At 43.9% G+C, this 27,271-nt stretch overlaps 1 long non-coding RNA gene across 1 annotated transcript in view; it reads left to right on the top strand.

Annotated features, from left to right (window-relative positions):
* The first annotated feature begins 333 nt into the window (after nucleotides 1–333).
* The window catches only part of LOC149450475 (uncharacterized), a 38,912-nt gene continuing 11,974 nt past the window's right edge, over nucleotides 334–27,271 (top strand). Inside the window, exon 1 of the long non-coding RNA XR_016315253.1 lies at nucleotides 334–474. This is a non-coding gene — a long non-coding RNA (uncharacterized LOC149450475). The remainder of the gene's footprint in view (nucleotides 475–27,271) is intronic.

Genomic DNA, 27,271 nt, shown 5'->3' with positions numbered 1-27,271 from the left:
GAATGGCTGTAGAGGTGAGATGACTGCAGATAAACAGGTACAACATACATAGGAGGATTTGTTTCATCTCTGTGTGTCACTTCACTGGGTATATGTTAGGGTTTACAAGCACTTTCGTATGAATTTTTCATGTAGCACAAGTACTATCCCACAATACAGAACCAATTCTTCAGGTTCGGTATAAACAGTGAACATTGTAGAGGATTTTTTTCAAACTTTTTTGGGCGAAACGTTAATTTTTCATCTAAATAGAGCCGCATTCTAGTTTCATTTGTGAATAATTTTCACAAGTAAGCAAGTTGCACAGGAAGTGGTAATACAGTTTCCTGCCTCCCTGACAAGGCAATTTCGATATTACAAGCGAAGGGCACAAAAAATATAGAGCCATAGTCACGGAGTGCATCCATTAGCTACGGATGTGAAAGAGGTTCAGGTACCAAGCCAAAATATGGGGAACTGCGCCAGGAAGTCCAGGTAAGGAAACAGAACCGTGTGGTTTTAACATTTTAGGGAAGTAAAACGGGCGAGCCGCGGTCTGGCTATCTGTTGATTGCACAGCGCCTGAACGTGAAGACATTTTTGTCTGGTCTAGGAGGAAAATGGAACAAATGCTGGCTAGATCTTCGTAGAAAGTGGTAAATCTCTGCAATCGGTAACACGGGGTGGAGACTGATCGAGCTAAGAGGTGCAGGAGATGGTGCAACAGGACATGCCTAGGTAATAGGAGGTTTGGTTTCTAAGATGAAGGAGATGTCTATAGTGCCTAACCGGCATGCAAAGGGTCCAACTGGCAGGAAGAAAAACCAACTCACTCTATAGAGTCTGAGTGAGACCTTGTAAGGCGTGTTGGCATTTCCTCGGTGAATTGGCCAGCACTAAATATTACCATATGGATATGCATTTTAGCAACGCAACCGTCATTGTTAGATCTCTCATTGGCTGAAGATAACTGTCCTTTTTAAAAATAATAATGCTTCTTAAGCTCCCTAGCGGTCTGATTATGTCAGTATTTCTGTGCTCAAAATGGTACATGTTTTTTGCATGGAAATATGTTGTTTTTTTTATTGTAGGCCTGTAATTTTTAGTAATAACTCACTGAAATCTGTCCGAACAAGAGTCTAGTAAACATCCCGGGTATGATAAAATTTGAAACACAAAATCATAAATTATAATATGATAAATAATCATAAAAAATAATATAATAATAAATTCAATTCAATAATGTAATCAACCCCAAAAACGCTGAAATTTGAAATAGATTCGCACATCACTGAGCAAAGTCGCAAAGTCGCAAAATCGTTTTCAGTGTCTGATGATGAATTTCCCCCACGAATCATTATCACTCAATTCTGCAAGTGGTTCTGATTTACTATCGCTGTTCTCTAGTCGGTCTAAAACCGCTTTTGACCTAAAGGGACGCTTTTTGGACGCCATGGACTTTTCTCAGTTTCCAGGCAGAAAGAACAGTAAAAATGCAGGCAGGGCGCAGGACAAAGCACTTGGGACAAAATGTATGTGAAATGGTTTGATACAGGAATGTTATACTATGTGATTTTAGTGTATTTGGTGAATGTCACGTTTTGACATTATTAAATTTCCCGCCGTTCCGTCCCCCGTACGTCCCGACGTCACAGGGAACAGAACCCGGATGACAGATGCCGGCATGGGCCGGAGGAGATGGCCGGGGACGCTGCAGGGGGGACATCGCGGGAGCGCAGGACAAGGTAAGTGCAGAAGGGATCCCGGAGCAACACTGCAGTGAATTCCTGAGTGTAGCTCGGGGTTACCGCTTGTGGTGCTGAAACTTTACCCCGAGCTACACTCAGGAATACCGCCAGGGAGGTTAAAGTGGTAGTAAACTCTCCACCTTGATTTGTACCTACAGCTTACAATAAAGCTTACCTTTAGGTAAAATGAATATCTCCTAAACGTTCACCATTGAGGAGATATTCCAGCTAGCAGCAGCCGGTGACGTCACTGGTGCATATCCATACCGTTTCCTTTAGTGACCTGTGCCGTGCCCAGCGCTCCATGCGCACACTCACGGGAGTGACGTCACCACAGCTCGGCCAGTCAGATGGCCAGAGCCCGCGAACCCAGAAGGATGACCGGTTGAGGATGGAAGCCGTGTCAGCTTTGATGGCGCACCACCGGAGAGCTTCGTTTTAAGGTATTTCATAATGTGCTGATATGCGATGCATACTAGCACAGTATGATATCACCTTGCAGAGGGAAACATTTTTTTTTCTTTAGAAGGTTTACTACCGCTTTAAGCCGGCCATACATGGGTCAAATTCAAAACAAATTTCCGTTCGAATTTCACACCATTAGTGGGCTGCAGCAACAGCCAATTTTCGTGCAGACTTGGAATTTCAACGATTGGACATGTTGGAAATTTTTTGAAAAACGAACAAATTTCTAATCAATGATGGGAGAATCATGCGGCAAATATAATTGAAAAAGAATGGAGCATGAGCTGTGACCTGGAAGATTCCCAGCCACAAGATTTATTTTTCTGTAGCAACTTGAGGTGAAATTGAAGGCTTGGTTAGTCGAATTTCGAAATCAATGGTGGGACCATTGGATTATAAAATGCACAAAATTTCTGATTTTGGAAAGAAAATTCGTTTGGAATTCGACCTACATACAGCTTGCATTATCCTGGTGTTTTAGCTTTGTTAACTGATCCTATAGTGTACATAAATCTGTAATATTATTTTTTTTTAATATTATAATGACAGGATCCAGGTTACTTTGAACTCCGAGCTCTGTTACCTTGCACATTAAAAATGCTTCAAAGCATAACTAAACCCCCCCCTCCAAAAAAAAGATAATAATAATAATTTAAGAAAATAAATAATTAAAACAATAAATAAATGTGTGTGTATATATATAAATATATATATATACACACACACACACTTTATATAAATATATATATTTATTTCAGGTACTTATATAGTGCCGTCAATTTACGCAGCGTTTTACATATATATATTGTACATTCACATCAGTCCCTATCCCTCAAGGGGTGTACAATCTAAGGTCCCTAACTCACATTCATACATACACATACTAGGGACAATTTAGACAGGAGCCAATTCACCTACCAGCATGTCTTTGGAGTGTGGCAGGAGACCGGAGTACCCGGAGGAAACCCACGCAGACACAGGGAGAACATGCAAACTCCAGGCAGGTGGTGCCGTGGTTGGGATTCGAACTAACGACCCGAGTACTGCCAGGCGGAAGTATATATATATATACACACACACACACAGTATCTCACAGAAGTGTGTCCACCCCTCACATTCAATATTTTATTCTATCTTTTCTTCTGTGACAACACTGAAGAAATGACACTTTGCTACAATGTAACGTAGTGAGTGTGCAGCTGTATAACATGTAAATTTGCTGTCCCCTCAAAATATCTCAACACACAGCCATTAATGTCTAAACCTCTGGCAACAAAAGTGAGTCCACCCCTAAGTGACAATGTCCACATTGGGCTCAAAGTGTTAATATTTTGTGTGGCCAGCATTATTTTCCAGCACTGCCTTAACCCTCTTGGGCATGGAGTTCACCCGAGCTTCACAGGTTGCCACTGGAGTCCTCTTCCACTCCTCCATGACGTCATCATGGAGCTGGTGGATGTTAGAGACATTACGCTCCTCCACCTTCCGTTTGAGGATGCCCCACAGATGCTCAATAGGGTTTAGGTCTGGAGACATGCTTGGCCAGTCCATTACCTTTACCCTCAGCTTCTTTAGCAAGGCAGTGGTAGTCTTGGAGGTGTGTTTGGGGTCGTTATGTTGGAATACTGCCCTGTGGCCCAGTCACTGAAGGGAGAGGATCATGCTCTGCTTCAGTATGTCTTAGTACATGTTGGAATTCATGGCTCTCTCAATGAACTGTAGCTCCCCAGTAATGGCAGCACTCATGCAGCCCCAGACCATGACACTCCCACCACCATGCTTGACTATAGGCAAGACACACTTGTCTTTGTACTCCTCACCTGGTTGCCGCCACACACACTTGACACCATCTGAACCAAATCAGTTTATCTTGGTGTCATCAGACCACAGGACATGGTTCCAGTAATCCATCTCCTTAGTCTGCTTGTCTTCAGCAAACTGTTTGCGGGCTTTCTTGTGCATCATCTTTAGAAGAGGCTCCTTCTGGGACGACAGCCATGCAGACCAATTTGATGCAGTGTGCGGCGTATGGTCTGAGCACTGACAGGCTGACCCCCACCCCACCCCTTCAACCTCTGCAGCAATGCTGGCAGCACTCATACGTCTATTTCCCAAAGACAACCTCTGGATATGATGCTGAGCAACTGCCACTTAACCATGGTGAGGCTTGTTCTGATTGGAACCTGTCCTGTTAAACCGCTGTATAGTCTAGGCCACCGTGCTGCAGCTCAGTTTCAGGGTCTTGGCAAACTTCTTATAGCCTAGGCCATCTTTGTCTTTTTTTCAGATCCTCAGAGAGTTATTTGCCATGAGGTGCCATGTTGTACTTCCAGTGACCAGTATGAGAGAGTGAGAGGGATAACACCAAATTTAACACACCTGCCCCCCATTCACACCTGAGACCTTGTAACACTAACGAGTCACATGACACCGGGGAGGGAAATGGCTAATTGGGTTAAATTTGGACATTGTCACTTAGGGGTGTACTCACTTTTGTTGCCAGCGGTTTAGACATTAATGGCGGTGTGTTGAGTTATTTTGAGGGGACAGCAAATTTACATGTTATATAAGCTGTACACTGACTACGTCACATTGTAGCAACGTGTCATTTCTTCAGTGTTGTCACATGAAAAGTTAGAATCAAATATTTACAAAAATGTGAGGGGTGGACTCACTTCTGGGAGATATTGTGTATATATAGTTATGGTAGTTTACCAATTCTTAGGTGGTGTGGCTGCATTCACTTTCTTTTCTTTATTTTTACCCGGAGATCCAGCCAGTAACACATTTCTTGTATTAGGTTGGCTCTACACTATGGAGGAGTACCGTAGCCACCTTTGGACAGCAGCATTATTAGTCTAAGGGGAGGGGAGTGTTAGACTAGTTGATTTTAGATGGACTCTACTTATAAAGATGAACTCCAACTAACACTTTATAGTCAGTTACAGCAACAGTTATTTGTTTTGCGATAAAGGTTTTCCATAAATGAATAAAAACTGATCATTGTAGTCATCCCTGTCAGTGGTAAATAGCTTGCCTCAACCCCCTAGCTACCACTTTGTCTGGACAGCTTGGTCTGGTAAAGGAAGTTAAAGGATAACAGACCTACTGGCTGGATCACCAAGTGCAAATAAGGAAAAAAAAAAGCAAACAAATGCAGCCACCACATTTATGGACTAGTAAGCTGCAATATATTACATTTCTTGCTTTCAGGTTTAGTTATGCTTTATCATTTTTAAAATGTTTTATTTTTTTATTTTATCGAGTTTATATAGCACCAAAGGGTTTGCTCAGCGCTGTACAATAGAGGGGGGGACAATACATAAAACAGTACAGTAACAACAAACAGCACACGAGGGGTAAGAGGGCCCTACTCTTTCGAGCTTACAATCTAGGAGGGAGGGGGTAGAGGTACAGGAGGAAATGGCTGTGGGGGATGGAGTGGTAGGAGGAGGGAAGGGCAGTGGCTATTAGGTGAGGGTGGGGTAGGCTTCCCTGAAGAGGTGGGTTTTCAGGGAGCGCCTGAAGGTGAGGAGGGAAGGTGACAGTCTGATGGATTGGGGTAGTGAGTTCCAGAGGATGGGGGAGGACCTGGAGAAGTCTTGCAGTCATGCGTGGGAGGAGGAGACCAGGGAGCAAGATAGAAGGAGGTCCTGTGAAGAGCAAAGGGTACGGGTAGGGTGGTACCTGGGAATCAGGTCGGTGAGGTAGTTAGGGGCAGTGTTGTGAATGGCCTTATAGGTCAGAGTGAGCAGTTTGAATTTAATGCGTTGGGCAATGAGGAGCCAGTGGAGGTATAGGCAGAGGGGGAGGCAGAGGTGGAGCGGTTGGTGAGGTGGATGAGTCTGGCCGCTGAGTTCAGGATGGTCTGAAGCGGGGAGAGCCTGCACTGGGGTAGGCCGGTGAGAAGGGAGTTGCAGTAGTCAAGGCGTGAGATAATCAGGGGGTGTACGAGTAGTTTAGTGGTGTCTGGGGTAAGGAAGGAGCGTATCTTGGCGAAAATTTAAGTCTTATGTTCTGTTCACACCTATGCAGTTTACTTTTTGTCCGTTTTGCAGTGCTTTTTGTGTTTTTGACACTTTTTGATACGTTTTTACTGCATTTTGTTCAGCTTTTTTTTTCTTAAAAGTGGATTTTTTTTTGTTGCTGGGCAGAATAAAAATGCCAAGTGCAAAATGCAAAACGTGGCAAAAACATGGCGAAAGGCACTACCATGCATTTCAGCAGATTCTCCATTGAAATCTATTGTAGCAAAAAAGCTGCTTTTTGCTTTTACAAAAGTCCCTGACCGTTTCCAAAAACACAGCAGCGCAAAAAAGCACAGATGTGAACATGTCCCATAGGAAACCATACCGGATATCGTATGTACTCTCCAGCGCCTCAGGATATGCACAGCCAAAAGGGAAGCCAAGGGAACCAGGACAGCGACAACCAAAGGAAATGTTCCAGGGGTGCAGCCCTCCACAGACGGGGAAATCAGCCACTGGATAGAGAGAAAACAGGTGGCGCACACACCTCGTGCATTATCCAAGGTTTATTGTAGGAGTGAAATAATAATAAAAACATACTCACAGACGAAGCATGTATCTAAAAAGCATAGAAAAATGACAATGGCCACAACGGCGGGCAAGGTGTTCTCACTGTCAGTGCGGTCAAATGGTTGACGCGTTTCGGGGATGAATCCCTTTCCTCAGAGCTGATGACCAACCTCTGATGCTGATGTATGATGAATGGAAAGTAAGAGCCTTGCTGTTGATGCCTGATGCCTGAGGCAAATAAACCTTGGATAATGCACTAGGTGTGTGCGCCACCTGTTCTCTCTACCAAAAAACACTAAAAAACGCTTTGTGAGGTCATCATGTTCTTTCGATGACTGTACTGTGCCTATTTGCCTGGGGAATGATCTATACAGGACCTGCACATCACATCCAATGTAATTACATAGGCAAAATAGAAAATACAATTCCCATAACTCAATGGGAATGCGGCGACCAGGGGCGGACTGCCCTTTTGGAAACTTGGGCACTGCCCGAGGGCTCGGGGTCAGTAAGGGGAAGCCATGAGATGCCCCTGGTACCTTTTTCATAGGCTTTTTTGAGTTTGGGCAAGGACACAGGGGCCCCATGATCCCCTACTGCCCAGGGGCCCCATCAGTTGTCAGCTCGCCCCTGGCAGCGACATTGCGGGCGTATATCTAGGCGGTGCTAAGACATGTTCCTAGTGGAGAGCATTGTGTGACCAACAGCAGCTAACAATCAATCTGCCTGTGGGAAGACCGGGTGCTGTGCAGATCATGACCACTCACAGAAGGAAGCATGATTCAAACATGTCACTGCTACCTTCTCTACACTACAGAGAGAAGAAAATGTGGCCCGGAACCATATCTCTATAGGAAGATAATAGCAGTGACATGAAATAGAAGATATCCGGTGGTGGCTTAAAGTGGTAATAAACCCAACAATAAAAATTTAATATATTGCAGCTTAGCAATCATTAGATTAGGTGGCTGCATTCGTTTTCTTTTTTTAACCTATATGGAAGAAAAATATATTTGAAATATATTTTAAAAATATTCTTCCCAAATATACTGACGTATATTTGAAATGCTACAATTTTAGCCATATTCAATATATTTAAAAAAAAAAAATATATATATATATATATATATAGCTGACAATCTATTTTGTTTCGAGAATGGGACAGGAAGTCCCCATCTCACTGCCGGAACACAGTGCTCTATATTTTATGCAGCTGACGCCACATACAGTTAATACCAGGGGAGGACTGACCATTTGGAAACTCGGGCACCCGGGGTCAGTAGGGGGCCCCATGAGATGCCCTTGGTACCTTTTTCATAGGCTTTTTTGAGTTTGAGCAAGGACACAGGGGCCCCATGATCCCCTATTGCCCAGGGGCCCCTTGAGTTGTCAGTCTGCCCCTGGTTAATACAGAGCACCCAGCAAGTGCACCTGTTAGCGCAGTAAATATTTGGGCCAGCTTGTTTAAAGGAACATAAAGGGCCCCTTCACTCTGATGCACTTTTGGCATGTTTCCATGGAGTTAAAATGAAAGGTGCAATTTTGGTGCGCTTTTGAAAAACTGCGCCAAAGTTGCAGCATGCTGGAGTTTTCAAAGCGCAGCATACCCGCAGTGTGAACGAGGGGCGGACTGACAACTCATGGGGCCCCCGGGCAATAGGGGATCATGGGGCCCTTGTGTCCTCGCGCACGCTCAAACCCAAAAAAGCCTATGAAATGTAGCAAGGGCATCTCATGGGGCCCCCTACCGACCCCGGGCCCTCGGGCAGTGCCCGAGTTTCTGGATGGTCAGTCCGCCCCTGGTGTGAACAGTCACATAGCATTTAACTACTTCCCGTCCAGCCCATGTATATAAACGGCTGGATGGGGGTAGTGCAGGAGTGGGTTGCCATTCATAAACGACGCACGCCATTTTGGACTGTGCTTGCTCCCTGGGTGCGCGCGGCAATGCGACCCGGTACTACCTCTGTGCGAGGTCCCGATCATGTGATCACTGATTGGCCAATCAGTGATCATATGAATAGAAGTAAGCAACATCAATAGTAGTGAGCAACACTTCTGCCAGCATTGCTTACTACCTGTGAAATCTGTGAATATTTACAACAGCCTTGTACCATGTGACAAGCTGTGACCAATCACAGCTCGCACAGTATTTCTCAATGGCTGCAAGAATGCAGCCAGAGAGAAGGAGAAATGATTGCTTTTACGGCCTTTATGGGTGTAAAAGCAATCAGTGTAAAAAAAAATCATCATCACCCCCCACAAGTAGTACAGTGTCACTATGGTGACACTGTACTACTATGGTGACAGTATGTTAAAAAAACAAATAATATAAAAAAATAAAATAAAAATGTAAAAAAAAATTTGAAAAATTATAATTTTTGGTTATAAACTAATTTGGGTTATTTTTGTTTACTAAAAAGATAACTGAATACATTTTGGCCAAGATTTATGAAGAAAGATTATTTATTTGCAGAATTTTATAAGAAAAACACTTTTTTCAACATTTTTGGACTTTTTCATTTACATAGCAAAAAAAAATAAAAAACCCAGTGGTGAATAAATACCACCAAAATAAAGTTTTATCTTTCTCTAAAAAATGCTAAAATGTTCATATGGGTACAGTGTTGCATGACTGCGCAATTGTCATTCAAAGTGTGATAGCACTGAAAGCTGAAAATTGGCCTGGGCAGGAAGGGGGTGAAAGTGTCTGGACTGGAAGTGGTTAACAGGGAAAAGAGTGTTTTGTTGCCCTGGAAAAGCACAGCAAAAATGCACCAGTGTGAAAGGAGTGAAATTGTGGAGTTAGGCTTTAACACACTACGCCTTACACACTCCCTGCCCTTCATACTCATACACAACTCAACTTTACAATCACACCCGCATGCAATTTAGTCACTCCGCCAATATACAAAAAATAATCATTTGCGTCATCCTGAGATGGTATCCTTATACAACTATTTATTGTTTTTATTATACACTTACTAGTTTTATTACCTTTTACACTGGGAGTAAGGAGAGATAAGAACTACAAAGGTTCCATGTGTTGACTTTTATCTTTAAAAATCCTGATATTCTATACTCACTGCCTCATGATCTACTATTTCTGTGCATGCCGCAAATACTGTATGTGGATCAGGGGCGGACCGACAACTCATGGGGCCCCTGGGCAATAGGGGATCATGGGGCCCCTGTGTCCTTGCCCAAACTCAAAAAAGCCTATGAAAAAGGTGCCAGGGGCATCTCATGGGGCCCCCTACTGACCCGGGCCCTCGGGTCAGTCCGCCCCTGGTGGTCAGTCCGCCCCTGGTGGTCAGTCCGCCCCTGGTGTAGATGAACTCTTGGACTTAAGGCTTCATTCACACTTTGCAGTTTGAAATTATGGGCATAATCAGCGAGAATCGGCGATTCCAAATCACTTGGCGATCACATCACAGCGCGCAATGTGCGTTTGGGTGCAATTATCCCTTAACCTCTTCCGTGCCACCCTATAGCAGAAATACTGCAGCAGGTGCGCAAAATCACGTATATATACAGTACGTGATTTTGCAGTTCCTCGGCTGTCAATCATGGGATCTTGGCTGGTGATTCCCCGCCAGCACCCAGCGATCTCTGAGGATTTCCGACATGGGGGGAGAGACATGTATGTAAACAATACAGATCTCTCCCCTGTCAGCTCCTGTACACTGCTTTGTATGGCTCTGCATAGCAGTGTGCTTACAGTGAAACACAGACATATCCCTCATAGTGAAACAGCACACAGTTAACCCTTTGATCGCCTCACATGTTAACCCCTTCCTGCCCAATGCCATTAGTACAGTATCAGTGCTTTTGTATCAGTGTATTGGTGTCACTGGGGATGTCAGTGACACCCAGTCAGTTCCCCCCAGTGTCAGAATGCCCGCCGCAGTCTCGCTATAAGTCGCTGATTGTCGACTTTACTATTTAAAAAAAGTTTTAAAAAATTTCAGTATATACATCGCCATTTGGAAATGTTATATCTTTATGGTAAATCAATTAATTTATATGGATATATACAATATTCAGATTTTTTGTAACAAAGACATGGAGCAGAATACATTTTGCCCTAAATTTATGACGAAATTAGATTTTTTTAATTTTTTTACTGGACATGTTTAATAGCAGAAATTCAAATACAGGGTTATTTGTTTTTCAAAATTGTCGGTCTTTTTTTGTTTATAGCGCAAAAAAATAAAAACCGCACAGGTGATAAAATACCACAAAAAGAAAGCTCAATCACCTCTAAAAAAGGATGTAAATTTCATTTGGATGCAGCGTTGCATGAGCGCGTAATTATCAGTTAAAGTAAAGCAGTGACATATCGTAAAAAAATGGCCTGGTCAGGAAGGGGGGGGGGGGGGGTGAATCCTCTGGACAGCGAGTGGTTAATGGCATTCCAAACGCAAAGAGATTCTGACATGATTATCGCTCGTGAGCAGAGGTGGACTGACCATCCAGAAACTCGGGCACTGCCCGAGGGCCCGGGGTCAGTAGGAGGCCCCATGAGATGCCCCTGGTACCTTTTTCATAGGCCTTTTTGAGTTTGGGCAAGGACATGGGGCCCCATGATCCCCTATTGCCCGGGGGCCCCATGAGTTGTCAGATTGCGCGTCAAAATCGATTGAAGCTTGTTGCCCAAAGAGCAGCAGTTGCTTTCAGGCAACAAACCCGCGTAGGGCAGCCCATTCAAGTAAAGGGGCTAGCCCTACACAACAGGCAAAAATGCGTGTAAAACGCTAAAAAAAAAACTGCAAGCGGGAACGCTTCTTTCCACTACACGAAAGTGCAAACAAGGTTTTAAGTGATACTAAAATCTGGTTTTAAGAAAAAAATCAATTCAAGTCTGTATTCTGAACTCAACATAGTCCCTCCTATTGCTCTCAGCCTCCTCCAAATTCCTTTTTTCTCCCTCTGTATGTAAGAACGTAGCCACCCTCCCTTGATCATCACTGAGATGGACTATAGACTATAGGATGTGTAGTGTGCATAGAGCAGTGTACACGGCCCACTGAATGTCTGCAGGGAGGAGAAGCCAGCATTCAGCGGCTGCAGGAGGAAAATGGAGAGGACGGTTGCACTCCATGTAGCCACCTCCACTGTTCCTCCTATCCAGCTTCTTTCTGCTTCCCAACCCCCTCATGATCTTCGGCCCACCCTGTGCTCTAAACCCCCCATGTAAGTAACTCTCCTTTGCATTATTCCACCATTATCACTTTGGCACCATTACAGATGGGACAAATTGGAGAATATATTTTTGCACTTTTGAAAAACTAGAGAGGTATAAGCTACCTTAGATTCCATATGGAGGAACACATTAGTACTGAAAACCTGACTCTGTTTTTCCATGCTCGTCTTAATAATCCCTCCTTCCCGAAGAACCCTACAACCACCAGGCCAGGGTTGTGGAAAGGCCCTTGTCCTCAACAACAAGATCCTTTTCCCCCCTGTCCTGGAGGGTGGACCCCCTTGTCCATCCTCCATGTCGAGGGCATGTAGCCTTGTGTGGTTTAGGAGAGCAGGACACAAGTTCATCCACCCCGTCCTGGATGGCGGACCCCCTGTCCACCCTCCATGTTGAGGGCATGTGGCCTGGTGTGGTTTAGGAGAGCAGGACACAAGTTCATCCACCCCCTGTCCTGGACGGTGGACCTCCCTGTCCACCCTCCATGTTGAGGGCATGTGGCCTGGTGTGGTTTAGGAGAGCAGGACACAAGTTCATCCACCCCCTGTCCTGGACGGTGGACCTCCCTGTCCACCCTCCATGTTGAGGGCATGTGGCCTGGTGCGGTTTAGGAGAGCAGGACACAAGTTCATCCACCCCCTGTCCTGGACGGTGGACCTCCCTGTCCACCCTCCATGTTGAGGGCATGTGGCCTGGTGTGATTTAGGAGAGTAGGACACAAGTTCATCCACCCCCTGTCCTGGACGGTGGACCTCCCTGTCCACCCTCCATGTTGAGGGCATGTGGCCTGGTGTGGTTTAGGAGAGCAGGACACAAGTTCATCCACCCCCTGTCCTGGACGGTGGACCCCCTGTCCACCCTCCGAGTTGAGGGCATGTGGCCTGGTGTGGTTTAGGAGAGCAGGAGACAAGTTCATCCACCCCCTGTCCTGGACGGTGGACCGCCCTGTCCACCCTCTATGTTGAGGGCATGTGGCCTGGTGTGGTTTAGGAGAGCAGGACACAAGTTCATCCACCCTGTCCTGGACGGTGGACTCCCCCTATCCACCCTCCATGTTGAGGGCATGTGGCCTGGTGTGGTTTAGGAGAGCAGGACACAAGTTCATCCACCCCATCCTGGATGGTGGACCCCCCCTGTCCACCCTCCATGTTGAGGGCATGTGGCCTGGTGTGGTTTAGGAGAGCAGGACACAAGTTCATTCACCCCCTGTCCTGGACGGTGGACCTCCCTGTCCACCCTCCATGTTGAGGGCATGTGGCCTGGTGTAGTTTAGGAGAGCAGGACACAAGTTCATCCACCCCCTGTCCTGGACGGTGTACCCCCCCTGTCCACCCTCCATGTTGAGGGCATGTGGCCTGGTGTGGTTTAGAAGAGCAGGACACAAGTTCATCCACCCCCATTCCTGCTCAGATAAGTTATGGATTTTGGGGTGAGACCCTATTATTTTTTTTTTTTGCATGGGGTTTGCCTTAAAATCTATAGCAGGCTGAAAGGGTCTAGTATGGAATTTGGGGGGACCCCACAATTTTTTGAGTGTGTATACCAAAGAATCATGTACTTTTTTGTATATGATGTTCTCCAGTATGATGTTCTCTAATAGCCAATCCCTTGGCTATTAGTCTAAAAAATGGCCATTACTGGTTTTTAGCATTTGGCTTCCAATGACTTCATTGGGGTTCAGATTAAGCACTTTAGTTGTGTTCAGTGAATCAAACCCAGGTATGTTTGGCCCATCCAAAGAATAACCGACAGAGGGTGCACCAGCCTACCTTCGTATACACTTTATTGATCCATAAAAGCAAATTATATACTCACAAGTGTCAATAGTCATATCAAATAATCAAGATCTGACTGTTGCCAGATTTTCAGTGCTTGACCTTTCAGCTACATACAGTTTATACAACACATCCAGCAGCCTTACATATTAGCGATAGACATAATGGGGTTTATTTACTAAAGCTGGAGAGTCCAAAATCAGACTCCCTTCTGCATAGAAACCAATCAGCTTCTAACCTCAGCTTGTTCAATGAAGCTTTGGCAATGAAACCTGGAAGCTGATTGGTTTCTATGCAGAAGTGAGTCTGATTTTGGACTCTCCAGCTTTAGTAAATAAACCCCAGTTCGTTTGGGCCAGCTTGGCCTAAACGGATTATGTAAAATGTACCAAATGCTAGACTTCAGCTTTAGGCTCCATGTACACGGGACTTTTGGAAAACTCTTCTGAACGATGGAAACTGACTGCTGGAAAACGTAGGTCAAAAAACGTCTGTTTAGCCGCGTTTGCATACCGCGTTTATGTATGTTTGCGTTTAGAAGCGTTTTTTAAAGATAACCTCAGGAGACCTTCCAAAATGCCCAGAATGCACTGAAAAAAATTAACTATTTAAGACATTTTGAGAGAAATAGAGCAGAAAAGAGAGAGCAGTATGTGTTGAGATGACCTGTCTTTTCTGGTTGTATTCACTATGGATCCCATCATGAGCATAATGCCATTTTTTCCTTCACGCGAAACCTGGAACTGACTGTGCTGGTGTACCGGGTCCATTTGAATACACGGAAAACACTTTGCATGCATTTCTGATGATGAAAAATGGGTCTGGACAGCATTTGGATATAAAACGCATTTACAAGTGGTTGGCGTTTGAAATGCTGATAGAATCTACTCCTGAACTCAAGTTTGGTGCGTTCAAAAAAATGACTGTAAACTCAACTGCCTGTAAACGACTGTGTACATGGACACATAGGAAACATTAGGGAGAGTTCAGGGGCTGCTGAAAAAATGCAGAAAAGCTCCTAAACGTCAGTTTATCAGCTGCAGTGTACATGAGCCCTTAAAGTGTTACTAAACCCACAACAGTACAATCAGTCTGTATATGCAGTAAAGCATGCTTGTTATACTCACTGTGGATATGTGCACTGTCCAGATAGAGGGTCAGGGGTCATGCAGCCTCATAGGACAGTCAGAGGAGAATGAAAACTCCTTCTACAAGTTTTAACCAGTGCTCTGCTGGACACTGATAGAAGTCACAAGACTGCTCTGACTGCTGATGAGAAAAGGTATTTAGCAGTTTATATTTGTTAAAATAATTGAATTTCCATGTTGTGTGTATTGTGGGAGACCAGATATAGTGAATGCAGGGTGTGGGGAGACCAGATATAGTGAATGCAGGGTCCGGAGAGACCAGATACAGTGACTGCAGGGTCCGGGGAGACCAGATATAGTGAATGCAGGGTCCGGGGAGACCAGATATAGTGAATGCAGGGTCCGGGGAGACCAGATATAGTGAATGCAGGGTCCGGGGAGACCAGATATAGTGAATGCAGGGTCCGGGGAGACCAGATATAGTGAATGCAGGGTCCGGGGAGACCAGATACAGTGAATGCAGGGTCCGGGGAGACCAGATACAGTGAATGCAGGGTCCGGGGAGACCAGATATAGTGAATGCAAGGTCCGGGGAGACCAGATATAGTGAATGCAAGGTCCGGGGAACCAGATATAGTGAATGCAGGGTCCGGGGAGACCAGATATAATGAATGCAGGGTCCAGGGAGACCAGATATAGTGAATGCAGGGTGCGGGGAGACCAGATACAGTGAATGCAGGGACTGGAGAGAGCGGATATAGTGAATGCGGGGTCCAGGGAGATCAGATATAGTGAATGCGGGGTCTGGGGAGAGCGGATATAGTGAATGCGGGGTCTGGGGAGACCAGATATAGTGAATGCAGGGTCCAAGGAGACCAGATATAGTGAATGCAGGGTCTGGGGAGAGCGGATATAGTGAATGCAGGGTCCTGAGAGACCAGATATAGTGAATGCGGGGTCCGGGGAGAGCAGATATAGTGAATGCGGGGTCCGGGGAGAACAGATATAGTGAATGCAGGGTCCGGGAAGAGCAGATATAGTGAATGCAGGGTCCGGGGAGACCAGATATAGTGAATGCAGGGTCCGGGGAGACCAGATATAGTGAATGCAGGGTCCGGGGAGACCAGATATAGTGAATGCAGGGTCCGGGGAGACCAGATATAGTGAATGCAGGGTCCGGGGAGACCAGATATAGTGAATGCAGGGTCCGGGGAGACCAGATATAGTGAATGCAGGGTCCGGGGAGACCAGATATAGTGAATGCAGGGTCTGGGGAGAGTGGATATAGTGAATGCAGGGTCCTGAGAGACCAGATATAGTGAATGCGGGGTCCGGGGAGAGCAGATATAGTGAATACGGGGTCCGGGGAGAGCAGAAAGAGTAAATTCAGGGTCCAGGGAGAGCAGATATAGTGAATGCAGGGTCCGGGAAGAGCAGATATAGTGAATGCAGGGTCCGGGAAGAGCAGATATAGTGAATGCAGGGTCCGGGAAGAGCAGATATAGTGAATGCGGGGTCCGGGAAGAGCGGATATAGTGAATGCAGGGTCCGGGGAGACCAGATATAGTGAATGCAGGGTCCGGGGAGACCAGATATAGTGAATGCAGGGTCCGGGAAGAGCAGATATAGTGAATGCAGGGTCCGGGAAGAGCAGATATAGTGAATGCAGGGTCCGGGAAGAGCAGATATAGTGAATGCGGGGTCCGGGAAGAGCGGATATAGTGAATGCAGGGTCTGGGGAGACCAGATATAGTGAATGCAGGGTCCAGGGTTTAGTAACACTCCAAGCTTAGCCCATCCATATTTATACCACATCATCGAAGCAGGACCTCATGTTTTATCAGAGGTTTCAATTAGACAAACCAGTGTTGTTTTTGCTGTGCTGTCTCTTTAGTTAACTCACAGTGCTTTGGAAAACCTAGGTACATTTAGTTAACTTCACTGTAAACAGAAGAACACTGGGTTGATTACTTAGGATCTGTTCAGTTTTGCACAGGTTGCTGCTCTGTTACTTCCCTCTGTATTCTAGAGGATTTTAGAAGTATAGTGGGAAGAAGGACAGAGAAAGCAGCATGAAAATTTATAGGATTCCAGCCAATCCCTGGGGAGGTGTATCCAGAAGAAGGTGAGAGAGCCTACAAATAAGCTGAGGCCTGAGCAGCAGTGAAGTGTTCCTGGGTCCAGTCCTGCTGGAGGAGACTCTGTGCAGGGGATCTGCCCCTGGGGCTGGATTCTAGGAGGATGTTGTCAGGAAGACATCGAGGTCCCAGCTAGACCTAGCTGGGGAGCCTGTTCACAAGTTTAAAGCAGAGCTCCACCACTTGTATTCGCCAGCAGCTCCTACTGGGGTGTGCTACATAGTTAAGTGTCAACAATGGAAGCACAAAAAAAAATCCTTTTTTTGGTGACAACTGCTCTCTCCATTCCTTCCATGGCATGGGTGTATCAGCATTGGTTGCCCTCAAAGGGCTGGTTGTATCTGTAAGACTAAATGTCCAGAGCAGAGCACCCCACCCCACTTACATCAGATGTCAAAAGTCCCCCACACAAATGCATCCCCCTTCCCCTTACTGTGTGCTGCTGCTAGGAAGAAGCTGTGGGAGGATATGAGAAGCAGAAAGTGCAGGGTCTGGAGGAGGACCAGAGGAGGGCTGGAGTCAGCTGCTGGAGTCTGCTAAATGCTGAGACCAGGGGAAGCAGAGACGAGGGGGTGCTGTGGCTGCACAGAGCTCATGATCTGTAGGAGGAGTTCTGTCCTCTTCTCTGCTGCCAACTGCAGAGACGGGGAGTTTGGGGCAGACACGAGCCTCTCCGTAGCTGCACAGAGAAGTGCAGAATCTTGCTGAGGAGTTCAGTCCTCCTCTCTGCTGCTGACTGCTGAGACAATATTGAGGCAGAGAAGAGGTGGGGTGCTGCATCTACAGGAGAAGTGCGAGGGCCACATGAAATGACCTCGCGGGCCGCATTTGGCCCATAACATGATGCTGCTACCATCATGTTTCAGGGTGGGGACGTCTTGGTAGGTTTGCAGTTGTCATACTCTTTCCATTTTCGGATGATGGATTGAACAGAGTTCTGTGAGATGTTCAAAGCTTGGGATATTTTTTTATAACCTAACCCTGTTTTAAACTTCTCCACAACTTTATCCCTGACCTCTCTGGTGTATTCCTTGGCCTTCATGATGCTGTTCACTAATATTCTCTAACAAACCTCTGAGGGCTTCACAGAACAGCAATATTTATACTGAGATTAAATGACACACAGGTGGACTCTAATTTACTAATTAGGTGACTTCTGAAGGCAATTGGTTCCACTAGATCTTAGTTAGGGGTATCAGTGCAAAGGGAGCTGATTACAAATCCACGCCATACTTTTCAGATATTTATTTGTAAAACAGTTTGAAAAACAATTATGAGTTTCCTTCCAAGTCACCATTATGTGGCACTTTGTGTTGGTCTATCACATAAAATACCAGTAAAATACATTCATGTTTTTGGTTGTAATATGAAAAAATGTGGAAAATTTGAAGGGGGGGGTCGATACCTTTTCAAGGCACTGTAAATGCATCTCTGTAATAAACCACATACCGGTACATATCCTGTGTCCTGACAGTTTAGCTGTATTATGATTACTCATCAGGCGTGAATATTACACACAAAACACATCTGCCAGACATGTGACCGAAACGCGATCATGTGCTCAGCTTAATATAAGCTACACACATTCACTTAAATAAATATTTAATCTACTGTTCCATGGTAATGTATTTTTAGAAGATGTTTCGATCTTTTTAAATCTGAAAGTCACAATGACTCTTGATGGGACAGCCCCTACCTCCCCCACCTACTGATATGTTTCTTCTCTAAGCTCCCCAGTTGCTCTGTTCACATGCAAAAATCCTGAGAAATACCCTTTATTTCATGGTATAGAAGAGCATTTCCATTTCCTAGCAAGATTGTGAGGCCAGTCAGCACTGACCAACACTGGTCAACATGGAGCGTACACCGGGTTTAGTCTCAGCACTCTTGCAGGGAGAAGAAGAAAGGTGAGTATTAGGTGGGGAGTTTCCTGCCACTTTCCTGCAGGTTAGCTGCCCCGAGCCACAGACTTCTATTACACCTCGCTGGTGTGGTGCACTTTCTGAAACTGCCCCGAATTTCTGCATTCAATATAATAGAAGTCTATGGCTCATGGAGTCAGCGTTACAGAGGAAGCCTCGGCTTTTGTGGCTCCTGCTCCCTCTGTGGCCGCTTGCTTCATCCGTTGCTAGCGCCAGCTCCACTCTGATGCTCTAGGATGGCAGGTTAGCATCCCATTTTTTGCGATCTTGTTTGCTGACCTGCCATCCCAAAGTATGGGTATGAGCTTCCCTGGTTTGAGGTCATGGGCCACATCAGAGGGCTCCATGGGTCACAGGTTGTGAACCCCTGCCATAATGGCTAAATGGTTAGCACTTCTGCCAGGCAGTACTAGGGTTGTCAGTTCAAATCCCAACCACAGTACCACCTGCCTGGAGTTTACATGTTCTCCCTGTGCCTGCATGGGTTTCCTCCGGGTACTCCAGTTTCCTCCCACACTCCAAAGACATGCTAGTAGGTAAATTGGCCCTAGTACATGAATGTAAGTTAGGAACATTAGATTGTACACCCCTTGAGGGTTAGGGACTGATGTGAATGTACAATATATTTTGTAACAGAACCGGACCCCAACTGCTCTTCCGTTAGACTCCCGCTTCCTCGTCCGAACACCGACCACAGACACCACTCTTGAAGTAAAACCAGGAAATAGACTACTAAAATGACGCAGGGTGGGGCAATCCACACCCAATAACAAGAGACACACCAGCAGACAGTCCCATCAAGGGGGAGGGCTGCCAGAAACCCCCCCCACCAAGCCAATACACACAAACACATATATCCCATAATAGTTTGCTCCCAAGCAAGACACACAATAGAAAATGGGATGCAACCACATAGCATAAAACAATCACCAACCCCCCATCCCAATATTAGGACAGATCACCCTGTACTCCTAACAGGCACAGGGTGACTTACACATAAGAGGGATATGGGGAGCTGAGACAGGGGTCTCCCCACCTCTCCAAAGTGAGCTGTGTTCCATGGGCCCCCCACCCAACATGACTCCCTTCACTTATATGTAAAGCGCTGTGTAAATTGACAGCGCTATATAAGTACCTGAAATAAAATGTGAGCGTCCCTTTAATTTGAAAGCATAGACCACATCCATAGAGATGATGGTCTTCTTATTGGTGTGCTCAGTGTAGGTGATGGTACGTGACGACATTCTTGAGGAAAATCTTCAGCACTACTAGGGTCTCCTCATAGATGAGTCTGGAGATGTGTTGACAACCCCTCTGTGAGTCAAATATTAAACAACTGGTTTGGATGCCCTGGATGTTGTCCTGGAACACCTTTCTGTGGGCTTAGCGCCTCCTTTCCCCAGACCCATCCCTCCTTTTCTACAATTAGTGATGCTCACAATGGAAACATTTGTTTTGCTTTGTTTTGCTTTGTTTATTATGTTAATAATTTCATTTTGTCATATTGGTTATGTTAGAATGATTTGATTTAGGAATTAATTTTGTATATTTGTTTTTTTTTATTTAAATATTTATTAAATTTTTCAGATAAATACATATCACATTTATAATCTCATAAAACCAACCCATAACTTTTATTCAATTTTGTTCTCCTTTTCCCACTCCCTCCCCACTTCCCTCCCCCCCCCCCCCCATCACCAACTCTACCATACTTTCACCACTTCTAGTTCGAAATAAAGGAGATATACTTGCTATACACTCTACCCACTTCTATTCAACTTTAACTTAAACTCCTCCCACTTTCCCCATCGCAGTTGATATAGTCTCATCTTATCTTCTTGCATATTAATAATTTTTTCCATCCTACTGATTTGTTCAACTCTCTCCATCCAGTCCTCCTCCCTCGGCACCTCTATTTTCCGGCAGAACTTGGGTATTAACACTTTTGCTGCATTTAGATAATACCAAATACCCGTCTCCTTATGTTTGTTCACTGAGTACTCTGTACAATGAAAGAGACAAGTCTCTGGATCCAAACCAACCTCAATTTCAGTTATCCTCCTAATTAAATTCACTATCTCCTTCCAGAACACTTGAATTTTTGGACACCCCCACCATACATGATACACCGTGCCACTCTCTCCACATCCTCTCCAACACCACTGTGACTTCTCACCACACATCTTATTTTCCACTTCCGGTGTAATATGCCACCTTGTCAAACACTTATAATTCATTTCCACCTCTCTCATAGATATATTTTCGTGAATTAATCTAAATATTTTCCTCTGTTTCTCCTCATCAATTACCACTCCCAAATCTCTTTCCCAATTAACTATATACATTGGCTTTGAATTTGTGTCTAAATCAGTGAGAATTTTATATATCTTTGCTATTCCGTGTCTCCCATCTCCCTTTGATTCAAGTAATCTCTCAAACAGGTTCCACTCTTTTCTAGGTCTTAAGGGTTTTGGGAGATTCCTAACAAAGGTGTCCATTTTTGAACCAGCGGTAATAGATCGCTGCTCAGTTCTCCGGCATTCTCGGAGAACACAGTTCTCCTGTGAATGCAGTTTATGAAGCAGTTCTCCAAACGAAGGGAGAACGGTCTCCAAACGCTGGAGAACGCTCTACAAACTCTGGAAAACGGCTCATTTTACTATAATCTCACGAGATTACAGTAAAAGATCAGTTTACTAAACAGAGGTAAATTATCTCTGCTTAGTTTTCGGTCCCTCCGATTCTCCAGCTCTGGGCTGGAGAATCTGGAGGGAGAACACAGATCTCCAGCGAAGGGCTGACATGATCTCCTGAGTGTCATAAACTGTGAATGACCAGAGAATAGCTGAGATCTGTTGAATCGCAGCTATTCTGTGTGTCATAAACGGACACCAAAGTGCTTCAATTGGTGATATCTCCATTCATCTATCTTCGTGAAAACTTCTCCATCCTCCTTCTCCAAATTCTTAAGTGATTTCAATTCCCCCTCCACCATTATATCTCTCAACTGGGCATTTTCCTTCTTAATCCATTTTCCCACAATCTTCTCCCGCCCTGGGGGAAAAAAAATTTGTGTTCCTTAGTGGCATTAATTGTGAGTTAAACTGCCATCCCAATTGTTTGTGCATTACATCCCAAACTCTCAAAACATTCAGAGTGTACAAACTAGTGTTATCCTCTAATTCTCTATATTGTGCTGGAACCCTTACAACTTCCCTCAATATCCTTCCACTCAGTGTGTTTTGAATTTTAACCCAACTTTTCTCATCAGTGTTGTGTGTCCAATCAAATATTCTTGACAAAATTACTGCTTTATAGTATCTTTTAAAGTCTGGCACTCCCATGACCCCCCCCCCCCCCCCCCCGCTCTTTAGTTCTACTTCATAGGATATTCTAGGTTTTTTTATTCCTCCATATATATCTTGTTATCATTTTTTAATTATCTTAAAATAAGCCTCAGGGAGTTTGATGGGGACCATTTGGAATTGATATAGGATTTTAGTTATAATTATCATTTTTATCAAGTTTATACGTCCTAACCAATTCGGAATTCCTCCCCCCATTTTCCTTAATTCTAGCCTTATCTCGTTTAGTAATGCAATATAATTTATTTTATATAAATTCTGATATGATGTCGTAACATTTATTCCTAAATACTTTAACTCTCTTTTTTTCCATTTAAAGGGAAATTCTCTTTGTAAATTTTCCCTTTCACTATTTGAGAGATTAATATTCAATATCTCCGTCTTAGTTATATTGATTTTCAAGTTTGATATTTCCCCATATTCCCTCAAGCACTTCATTAAATTTGGGAGTGTTATCCTGGGATTCTCCACATAAAACAAGAGATCATCAGCAAATGCAGCCACCTTATGTTCTCTATCTCCTATCTGAATACCCTTAATGTCCACATTCATCCTAATTGTGGCTAGTAGAGACTCCAAGGACAAGACATACAATAATGGAGACAACGGGCATCCCTGTCTTGTACCATTTGACATCTCTAAAGGTTCAGACCTCTCACCATTTACCATTAATACTGCGGAAGGCCCACTATATAACTTTCTTATCCACTCTCTCATCCTACCACCTATCCCCGGGGCTTCTAAAGTATCCATCATGAAGCCCCAGCTAACCCTATCGAATGCCTTTTCCGTGTCAATCGACAGCACCACTGCCGGGTTCTTCCCTTTTCTGCTATTTTGAATAAGCAACAAAGATCTCAATCTGTTATCCCCGCCCTCTCTGCCTGGAACAAATCCCACCCGATCTTCATAGATCCAATCAGGCATCAACTCCTTCAACCTGTTTTCCAGAACCTTTGCATATAGCTTGGTGTCCGTGTTCAACAATGAAATGGGTCTATAGCTTGCACACTGGGATTCATCCTTTCCTTCTTTATGGATCAATGCCACATGAGCTTGTAGGGATTCCCTCCTCATCTCTATCTCTCCCCCCAAAGCATTCATATATATCTTCAATCTGGGTATCAACAATTCGTTATATTTTTTATAATATTTCACCGTGTAACCATCTGGACCTGGACTTTTCCCAGACTTAGAGCTTTTTAATGCTACTTTTATTTCTTCATGTGTAATCTCTGAGTTTAAAAACTCCATACGTACTTCATTAAGTTTAGGCAAACCTGCATTTTTTAAATATGTCTCTTCTCTCTCTTTTTAACTCCCCCAACTTATTTATAGTATCATGTGGAGTGATATTATACAGCTTACTATAATATTCCCTGAACACTTTAACAATATCTTTAGTTGAATACATCATTTCTCCTTTGGGGTTTTTTATTTTTTCAATATAATTCCTATTGGTTATGTTAGAATGATTTGATTTAGGAATCAATTTTGTATATTTGGATCCGTTTTGTACATTCCTTATTCTCAAATCGTTTTGAATTTGAATTTAAAATCGAAATGGAAACATATTGCAATAAATACAGTAAGGTATAAAAGTGATATAAGATGATGATTCCTACTTAGGAGGTTTTATAGAATATAATAGACCAGAATAGAATACAAAATTAAGGCATTAAAAATAATAGAATAGAATAAAACAGAATAGATTATCAAAATAAAGATATAGAAAGAAATAGAATAAAACAGCACAGAATGAAATAAAACAGAATACAATAGAATAGAAAATAAAAGAATATAAAATAATAAATGAGAATAAAATAGAAATTAAAGGAATAGAATATATCCCATACCAGGGTGGATAAAAATCAATGATTTTTAAAAAAAAAAAAAAAAAAAAAAAAATCGGATTTTCTTTATTTAAATCTGATTTTTTTTTATTTAAATCGGATTTTTTTTAAATAAAATGCTTTTTGAGGAAAATATGTTACCATCCAAAGGTTATTCCATCATGAAATAAAGATTAGTTTTTTAATTATGTAGAATAAGACTGTATATGTTTAATATTTTGGTAAATAAATTCCATGAATCCATTCACAATGTCATGCTCTTCCAGAGGTTTTTGTAAGATTATTGGGCAGTTTCTCTGCCTACAAGATATTATCACAGATGCTCGGTTTACTTTTGCAGTTCTCAAAACTGAATTTGACTCAGCGGAGATCACATGCCTCTTCTTCACAGCAAAAATGTTATAACATGAACAGAGTTAAGAAAAAGACCTTCATCCTAACTTCTACAAACCTATGAATACAGAATCAACCCCTTCAGTGCTAAGTTTCAAGAAGTTCAGTGAATAGAATAGAAACAATATTTTTCTGATTGTTTGGAGTGGAATAGATCTGCACAAGAAGAAAGTGAAACTAAGTGTGAGGAGGAGGAAGGGGCTGACAGTCTAAGTGTCTTAAAATATATATACCGTATTTTCCGGCGTATAAGACGACCCCCTATTTTTCCTGCTAAAATGTAGTGTTTGGGCTATACTCGCCGTATAAGACTACCCCTCTAGCAATGCACACCAGTGGGAGGAATAGTGCCCCATCATTGGTGTCAGTGGGAGGAATAGTGCCCCATCATTGGTGTCAGTGGGAGGAATAGTGCCCCATCATTGGTGTTAGTGGGAGGAATAGTGCCCCATCATTGGTACCAGTGGGAGGAATAGTACCCCATCATTGGTGTCAGTGGGAGGAATAGTGCCCCATCATTGGTGTCAGTGGGAGGAATAGTGTCCCATCATTTGTATTTGTGGGAGGAATAGTGCCCCATCATTGGTATCAGTGGGAGGAATAGTGCCCCATCATTGGTATCAGTGGGAGGAATAGTGCTCCATCATTGGTGTCAGTGGGAGGAATAGTGCCCCATCATTGGTGTCAGTGGGAGGAATAGTGTCCCATCATTGCTACCAGTGGGAGGAATAGTGCCCCATCATTGGTATCAGTGGGAGGAATAGTGCCCCATCATTGATATCAGTGGGAGGAATAGTGCCCCATCATTGATATCAGTGGGAGGAATAGTGCCCCATCATTGGTGTCAGTGGGAGGAATAGTGCCCCATCATTGGTATCAGTGGGAGGAATAGTGCCCCATCATTGATATCAGTGGGAGGAATAGTGCCCCATCATTGGTATCAGTGGGAGGAATAGTGCCCCATCATTGGTATTAGTGGGAGGAATAGTGCCTCATCATTGGTATTAGTGGGAGGAATAGTGCCTCATCATTGGTATCAGTGGGGGGAATAGTGCCCCATCATTGGTGTCAGTGGAAGGAATAGTAACCCATCATTGGTGTCAGTGGGAGGAATAGTGCCCCATCATTGCTATCAGTGGGAGGAATAGTGCCCCATCATTAGTATCAGTGGGAGGAATAGAGCCCCATCATTGGTATCAGTGGGGGGAATAGTGCCCCATCATTGGTATCAGTAGGGGGAATAGTGCCCCATCTTTGGTGTCAGTGGGGGGAATCCTGCCCCATCATTGGTATCAGTGGCAGGAATAGTGCCCCATCATTAGTATCAGTGGGGGGAATAGTGCCCCATCATTGGTGTCAGTGGGAGGAATAGTGCCCCATCATTGGTATTAGTGGGAGGAATAGTGCCCCATCATTGGTATCTGTGGGAGGAATAGTGCCCCATCATTGGTGTCAGTGGGAGGAATAGTGCCTCATCATTGGTGTCAGTGGGAGGAATAGTGCCCCATCATTGGTGTCAGTGGGAGGAATAGTGCCAATCATTGGTGTCAGTGGGAGGTGGAATAGTGCCCCATCATTGGTGTCAGTGGGGGGGGAGGAATAGTGCCCCATCGTTGGTGTCAGTGGGAGGAATAGTGCTCCATCATTGGTATCAGTGACACCAATGATGGGGCACTATTCCTCCCACTGACACCAATTACACTTGCTGACCTCTGTTACAGTATGGTGCTGCTGCAGCCAGCATATGTGGTTGCAGCAGCACCTCTACACGGCACACTTTCCGGCCGCTCCTTCTCTCGATTTTCGCGGGGCCGCTCGGCTCCGCCCCCTCGTCGGTGATTGGCCGCCTGTGTGCCTTGCTGAGCTACAGTTCTGGCGGCCAATCACTGGTGAGGAGGCGGAGCCGAGCAGCCGCGTGAACATCCAGTGGCCGAACAGAAGGAGCAGCCGCGCTTCCTGGACCGGATCGTCGTGGGACCGGAGCCAGGTAAGAAACAGCAGCCCCTGCCCACCCCTGTACTTAGTGTCCCTTCCATTGGAAGGGGGGGGGGGCAGCGGCGCACTAAAAAGTGTCAGTATGCCGTATACCGGCGTATAAGACGACAACCGACTTTAGAGAAAATTTTCAAGGGGTAAAAAGTCGTCTTATACACCGGAAAATACGGTATTTTGTTTAACCAAATTAGTTAACAAACATGGATGTTTAAGCAAATACCATCTGCTGGAATGTTATTGTTTCAGTTGAATAAATCTATTTAAATTGTTATTATTAAGGTAATGATTATTTTTCTCCTTCCTAAGTACAGCAGAAAAGTTGTCCAAATATGAATGATTAACCTATTAACTGGGGATAAAAAAAATAAAATGAAGAGTTATTATTCTAAAAATCTTCATCTACTTGCATATTAAAGTTATATCAGCAAGAATTATTCTTTATGTAGAAAACTAGGATTTAAATCAAGCCTTACTGACTAGTGATTTAAATCGTGATTTAAATTGTGATTTAAATCAGTTTGATTTAAATCAAATCCACCCTGTTCTATTCTATTTTATTCTATTCTGTTCTATTTTTTTATATTGTTTTATTTCATTTTATTTCATTCTATTCTATTTTATTCTATTCTGTAAAGCAGCCGAAGTTGGAATCATCTTATTTCACTTTTATACCTTACTGTATTTATAGAAATGTTTCCATTTCAAATTCAAATTCCTTTTCAAATTCATATTCATTGTCAAATTCAAATTTAGATACATTGTTTTGTTAAAATTAATTTTGGATTTGTTGAAATTTGTTACTATTGTGA

This window comes from Staurois parvus, unplaced genomic scaffold (assembly GCF_062004578.1).
Source record: "Staurois parvus isolate SC_StPar_1 unplaced genomic scaffold, SC_StPar_1.0 ptg000574l, whole genome shotgun sequence".
Lineage (NCBI taxonomy): Eukaryota > Metazoa > Chordata > Amphibia > Anura > Ranidae > Staurois > Staurois parvus.
This window is presented reverse-complemented; position numbering and strand designations above follow the sequence as displayed.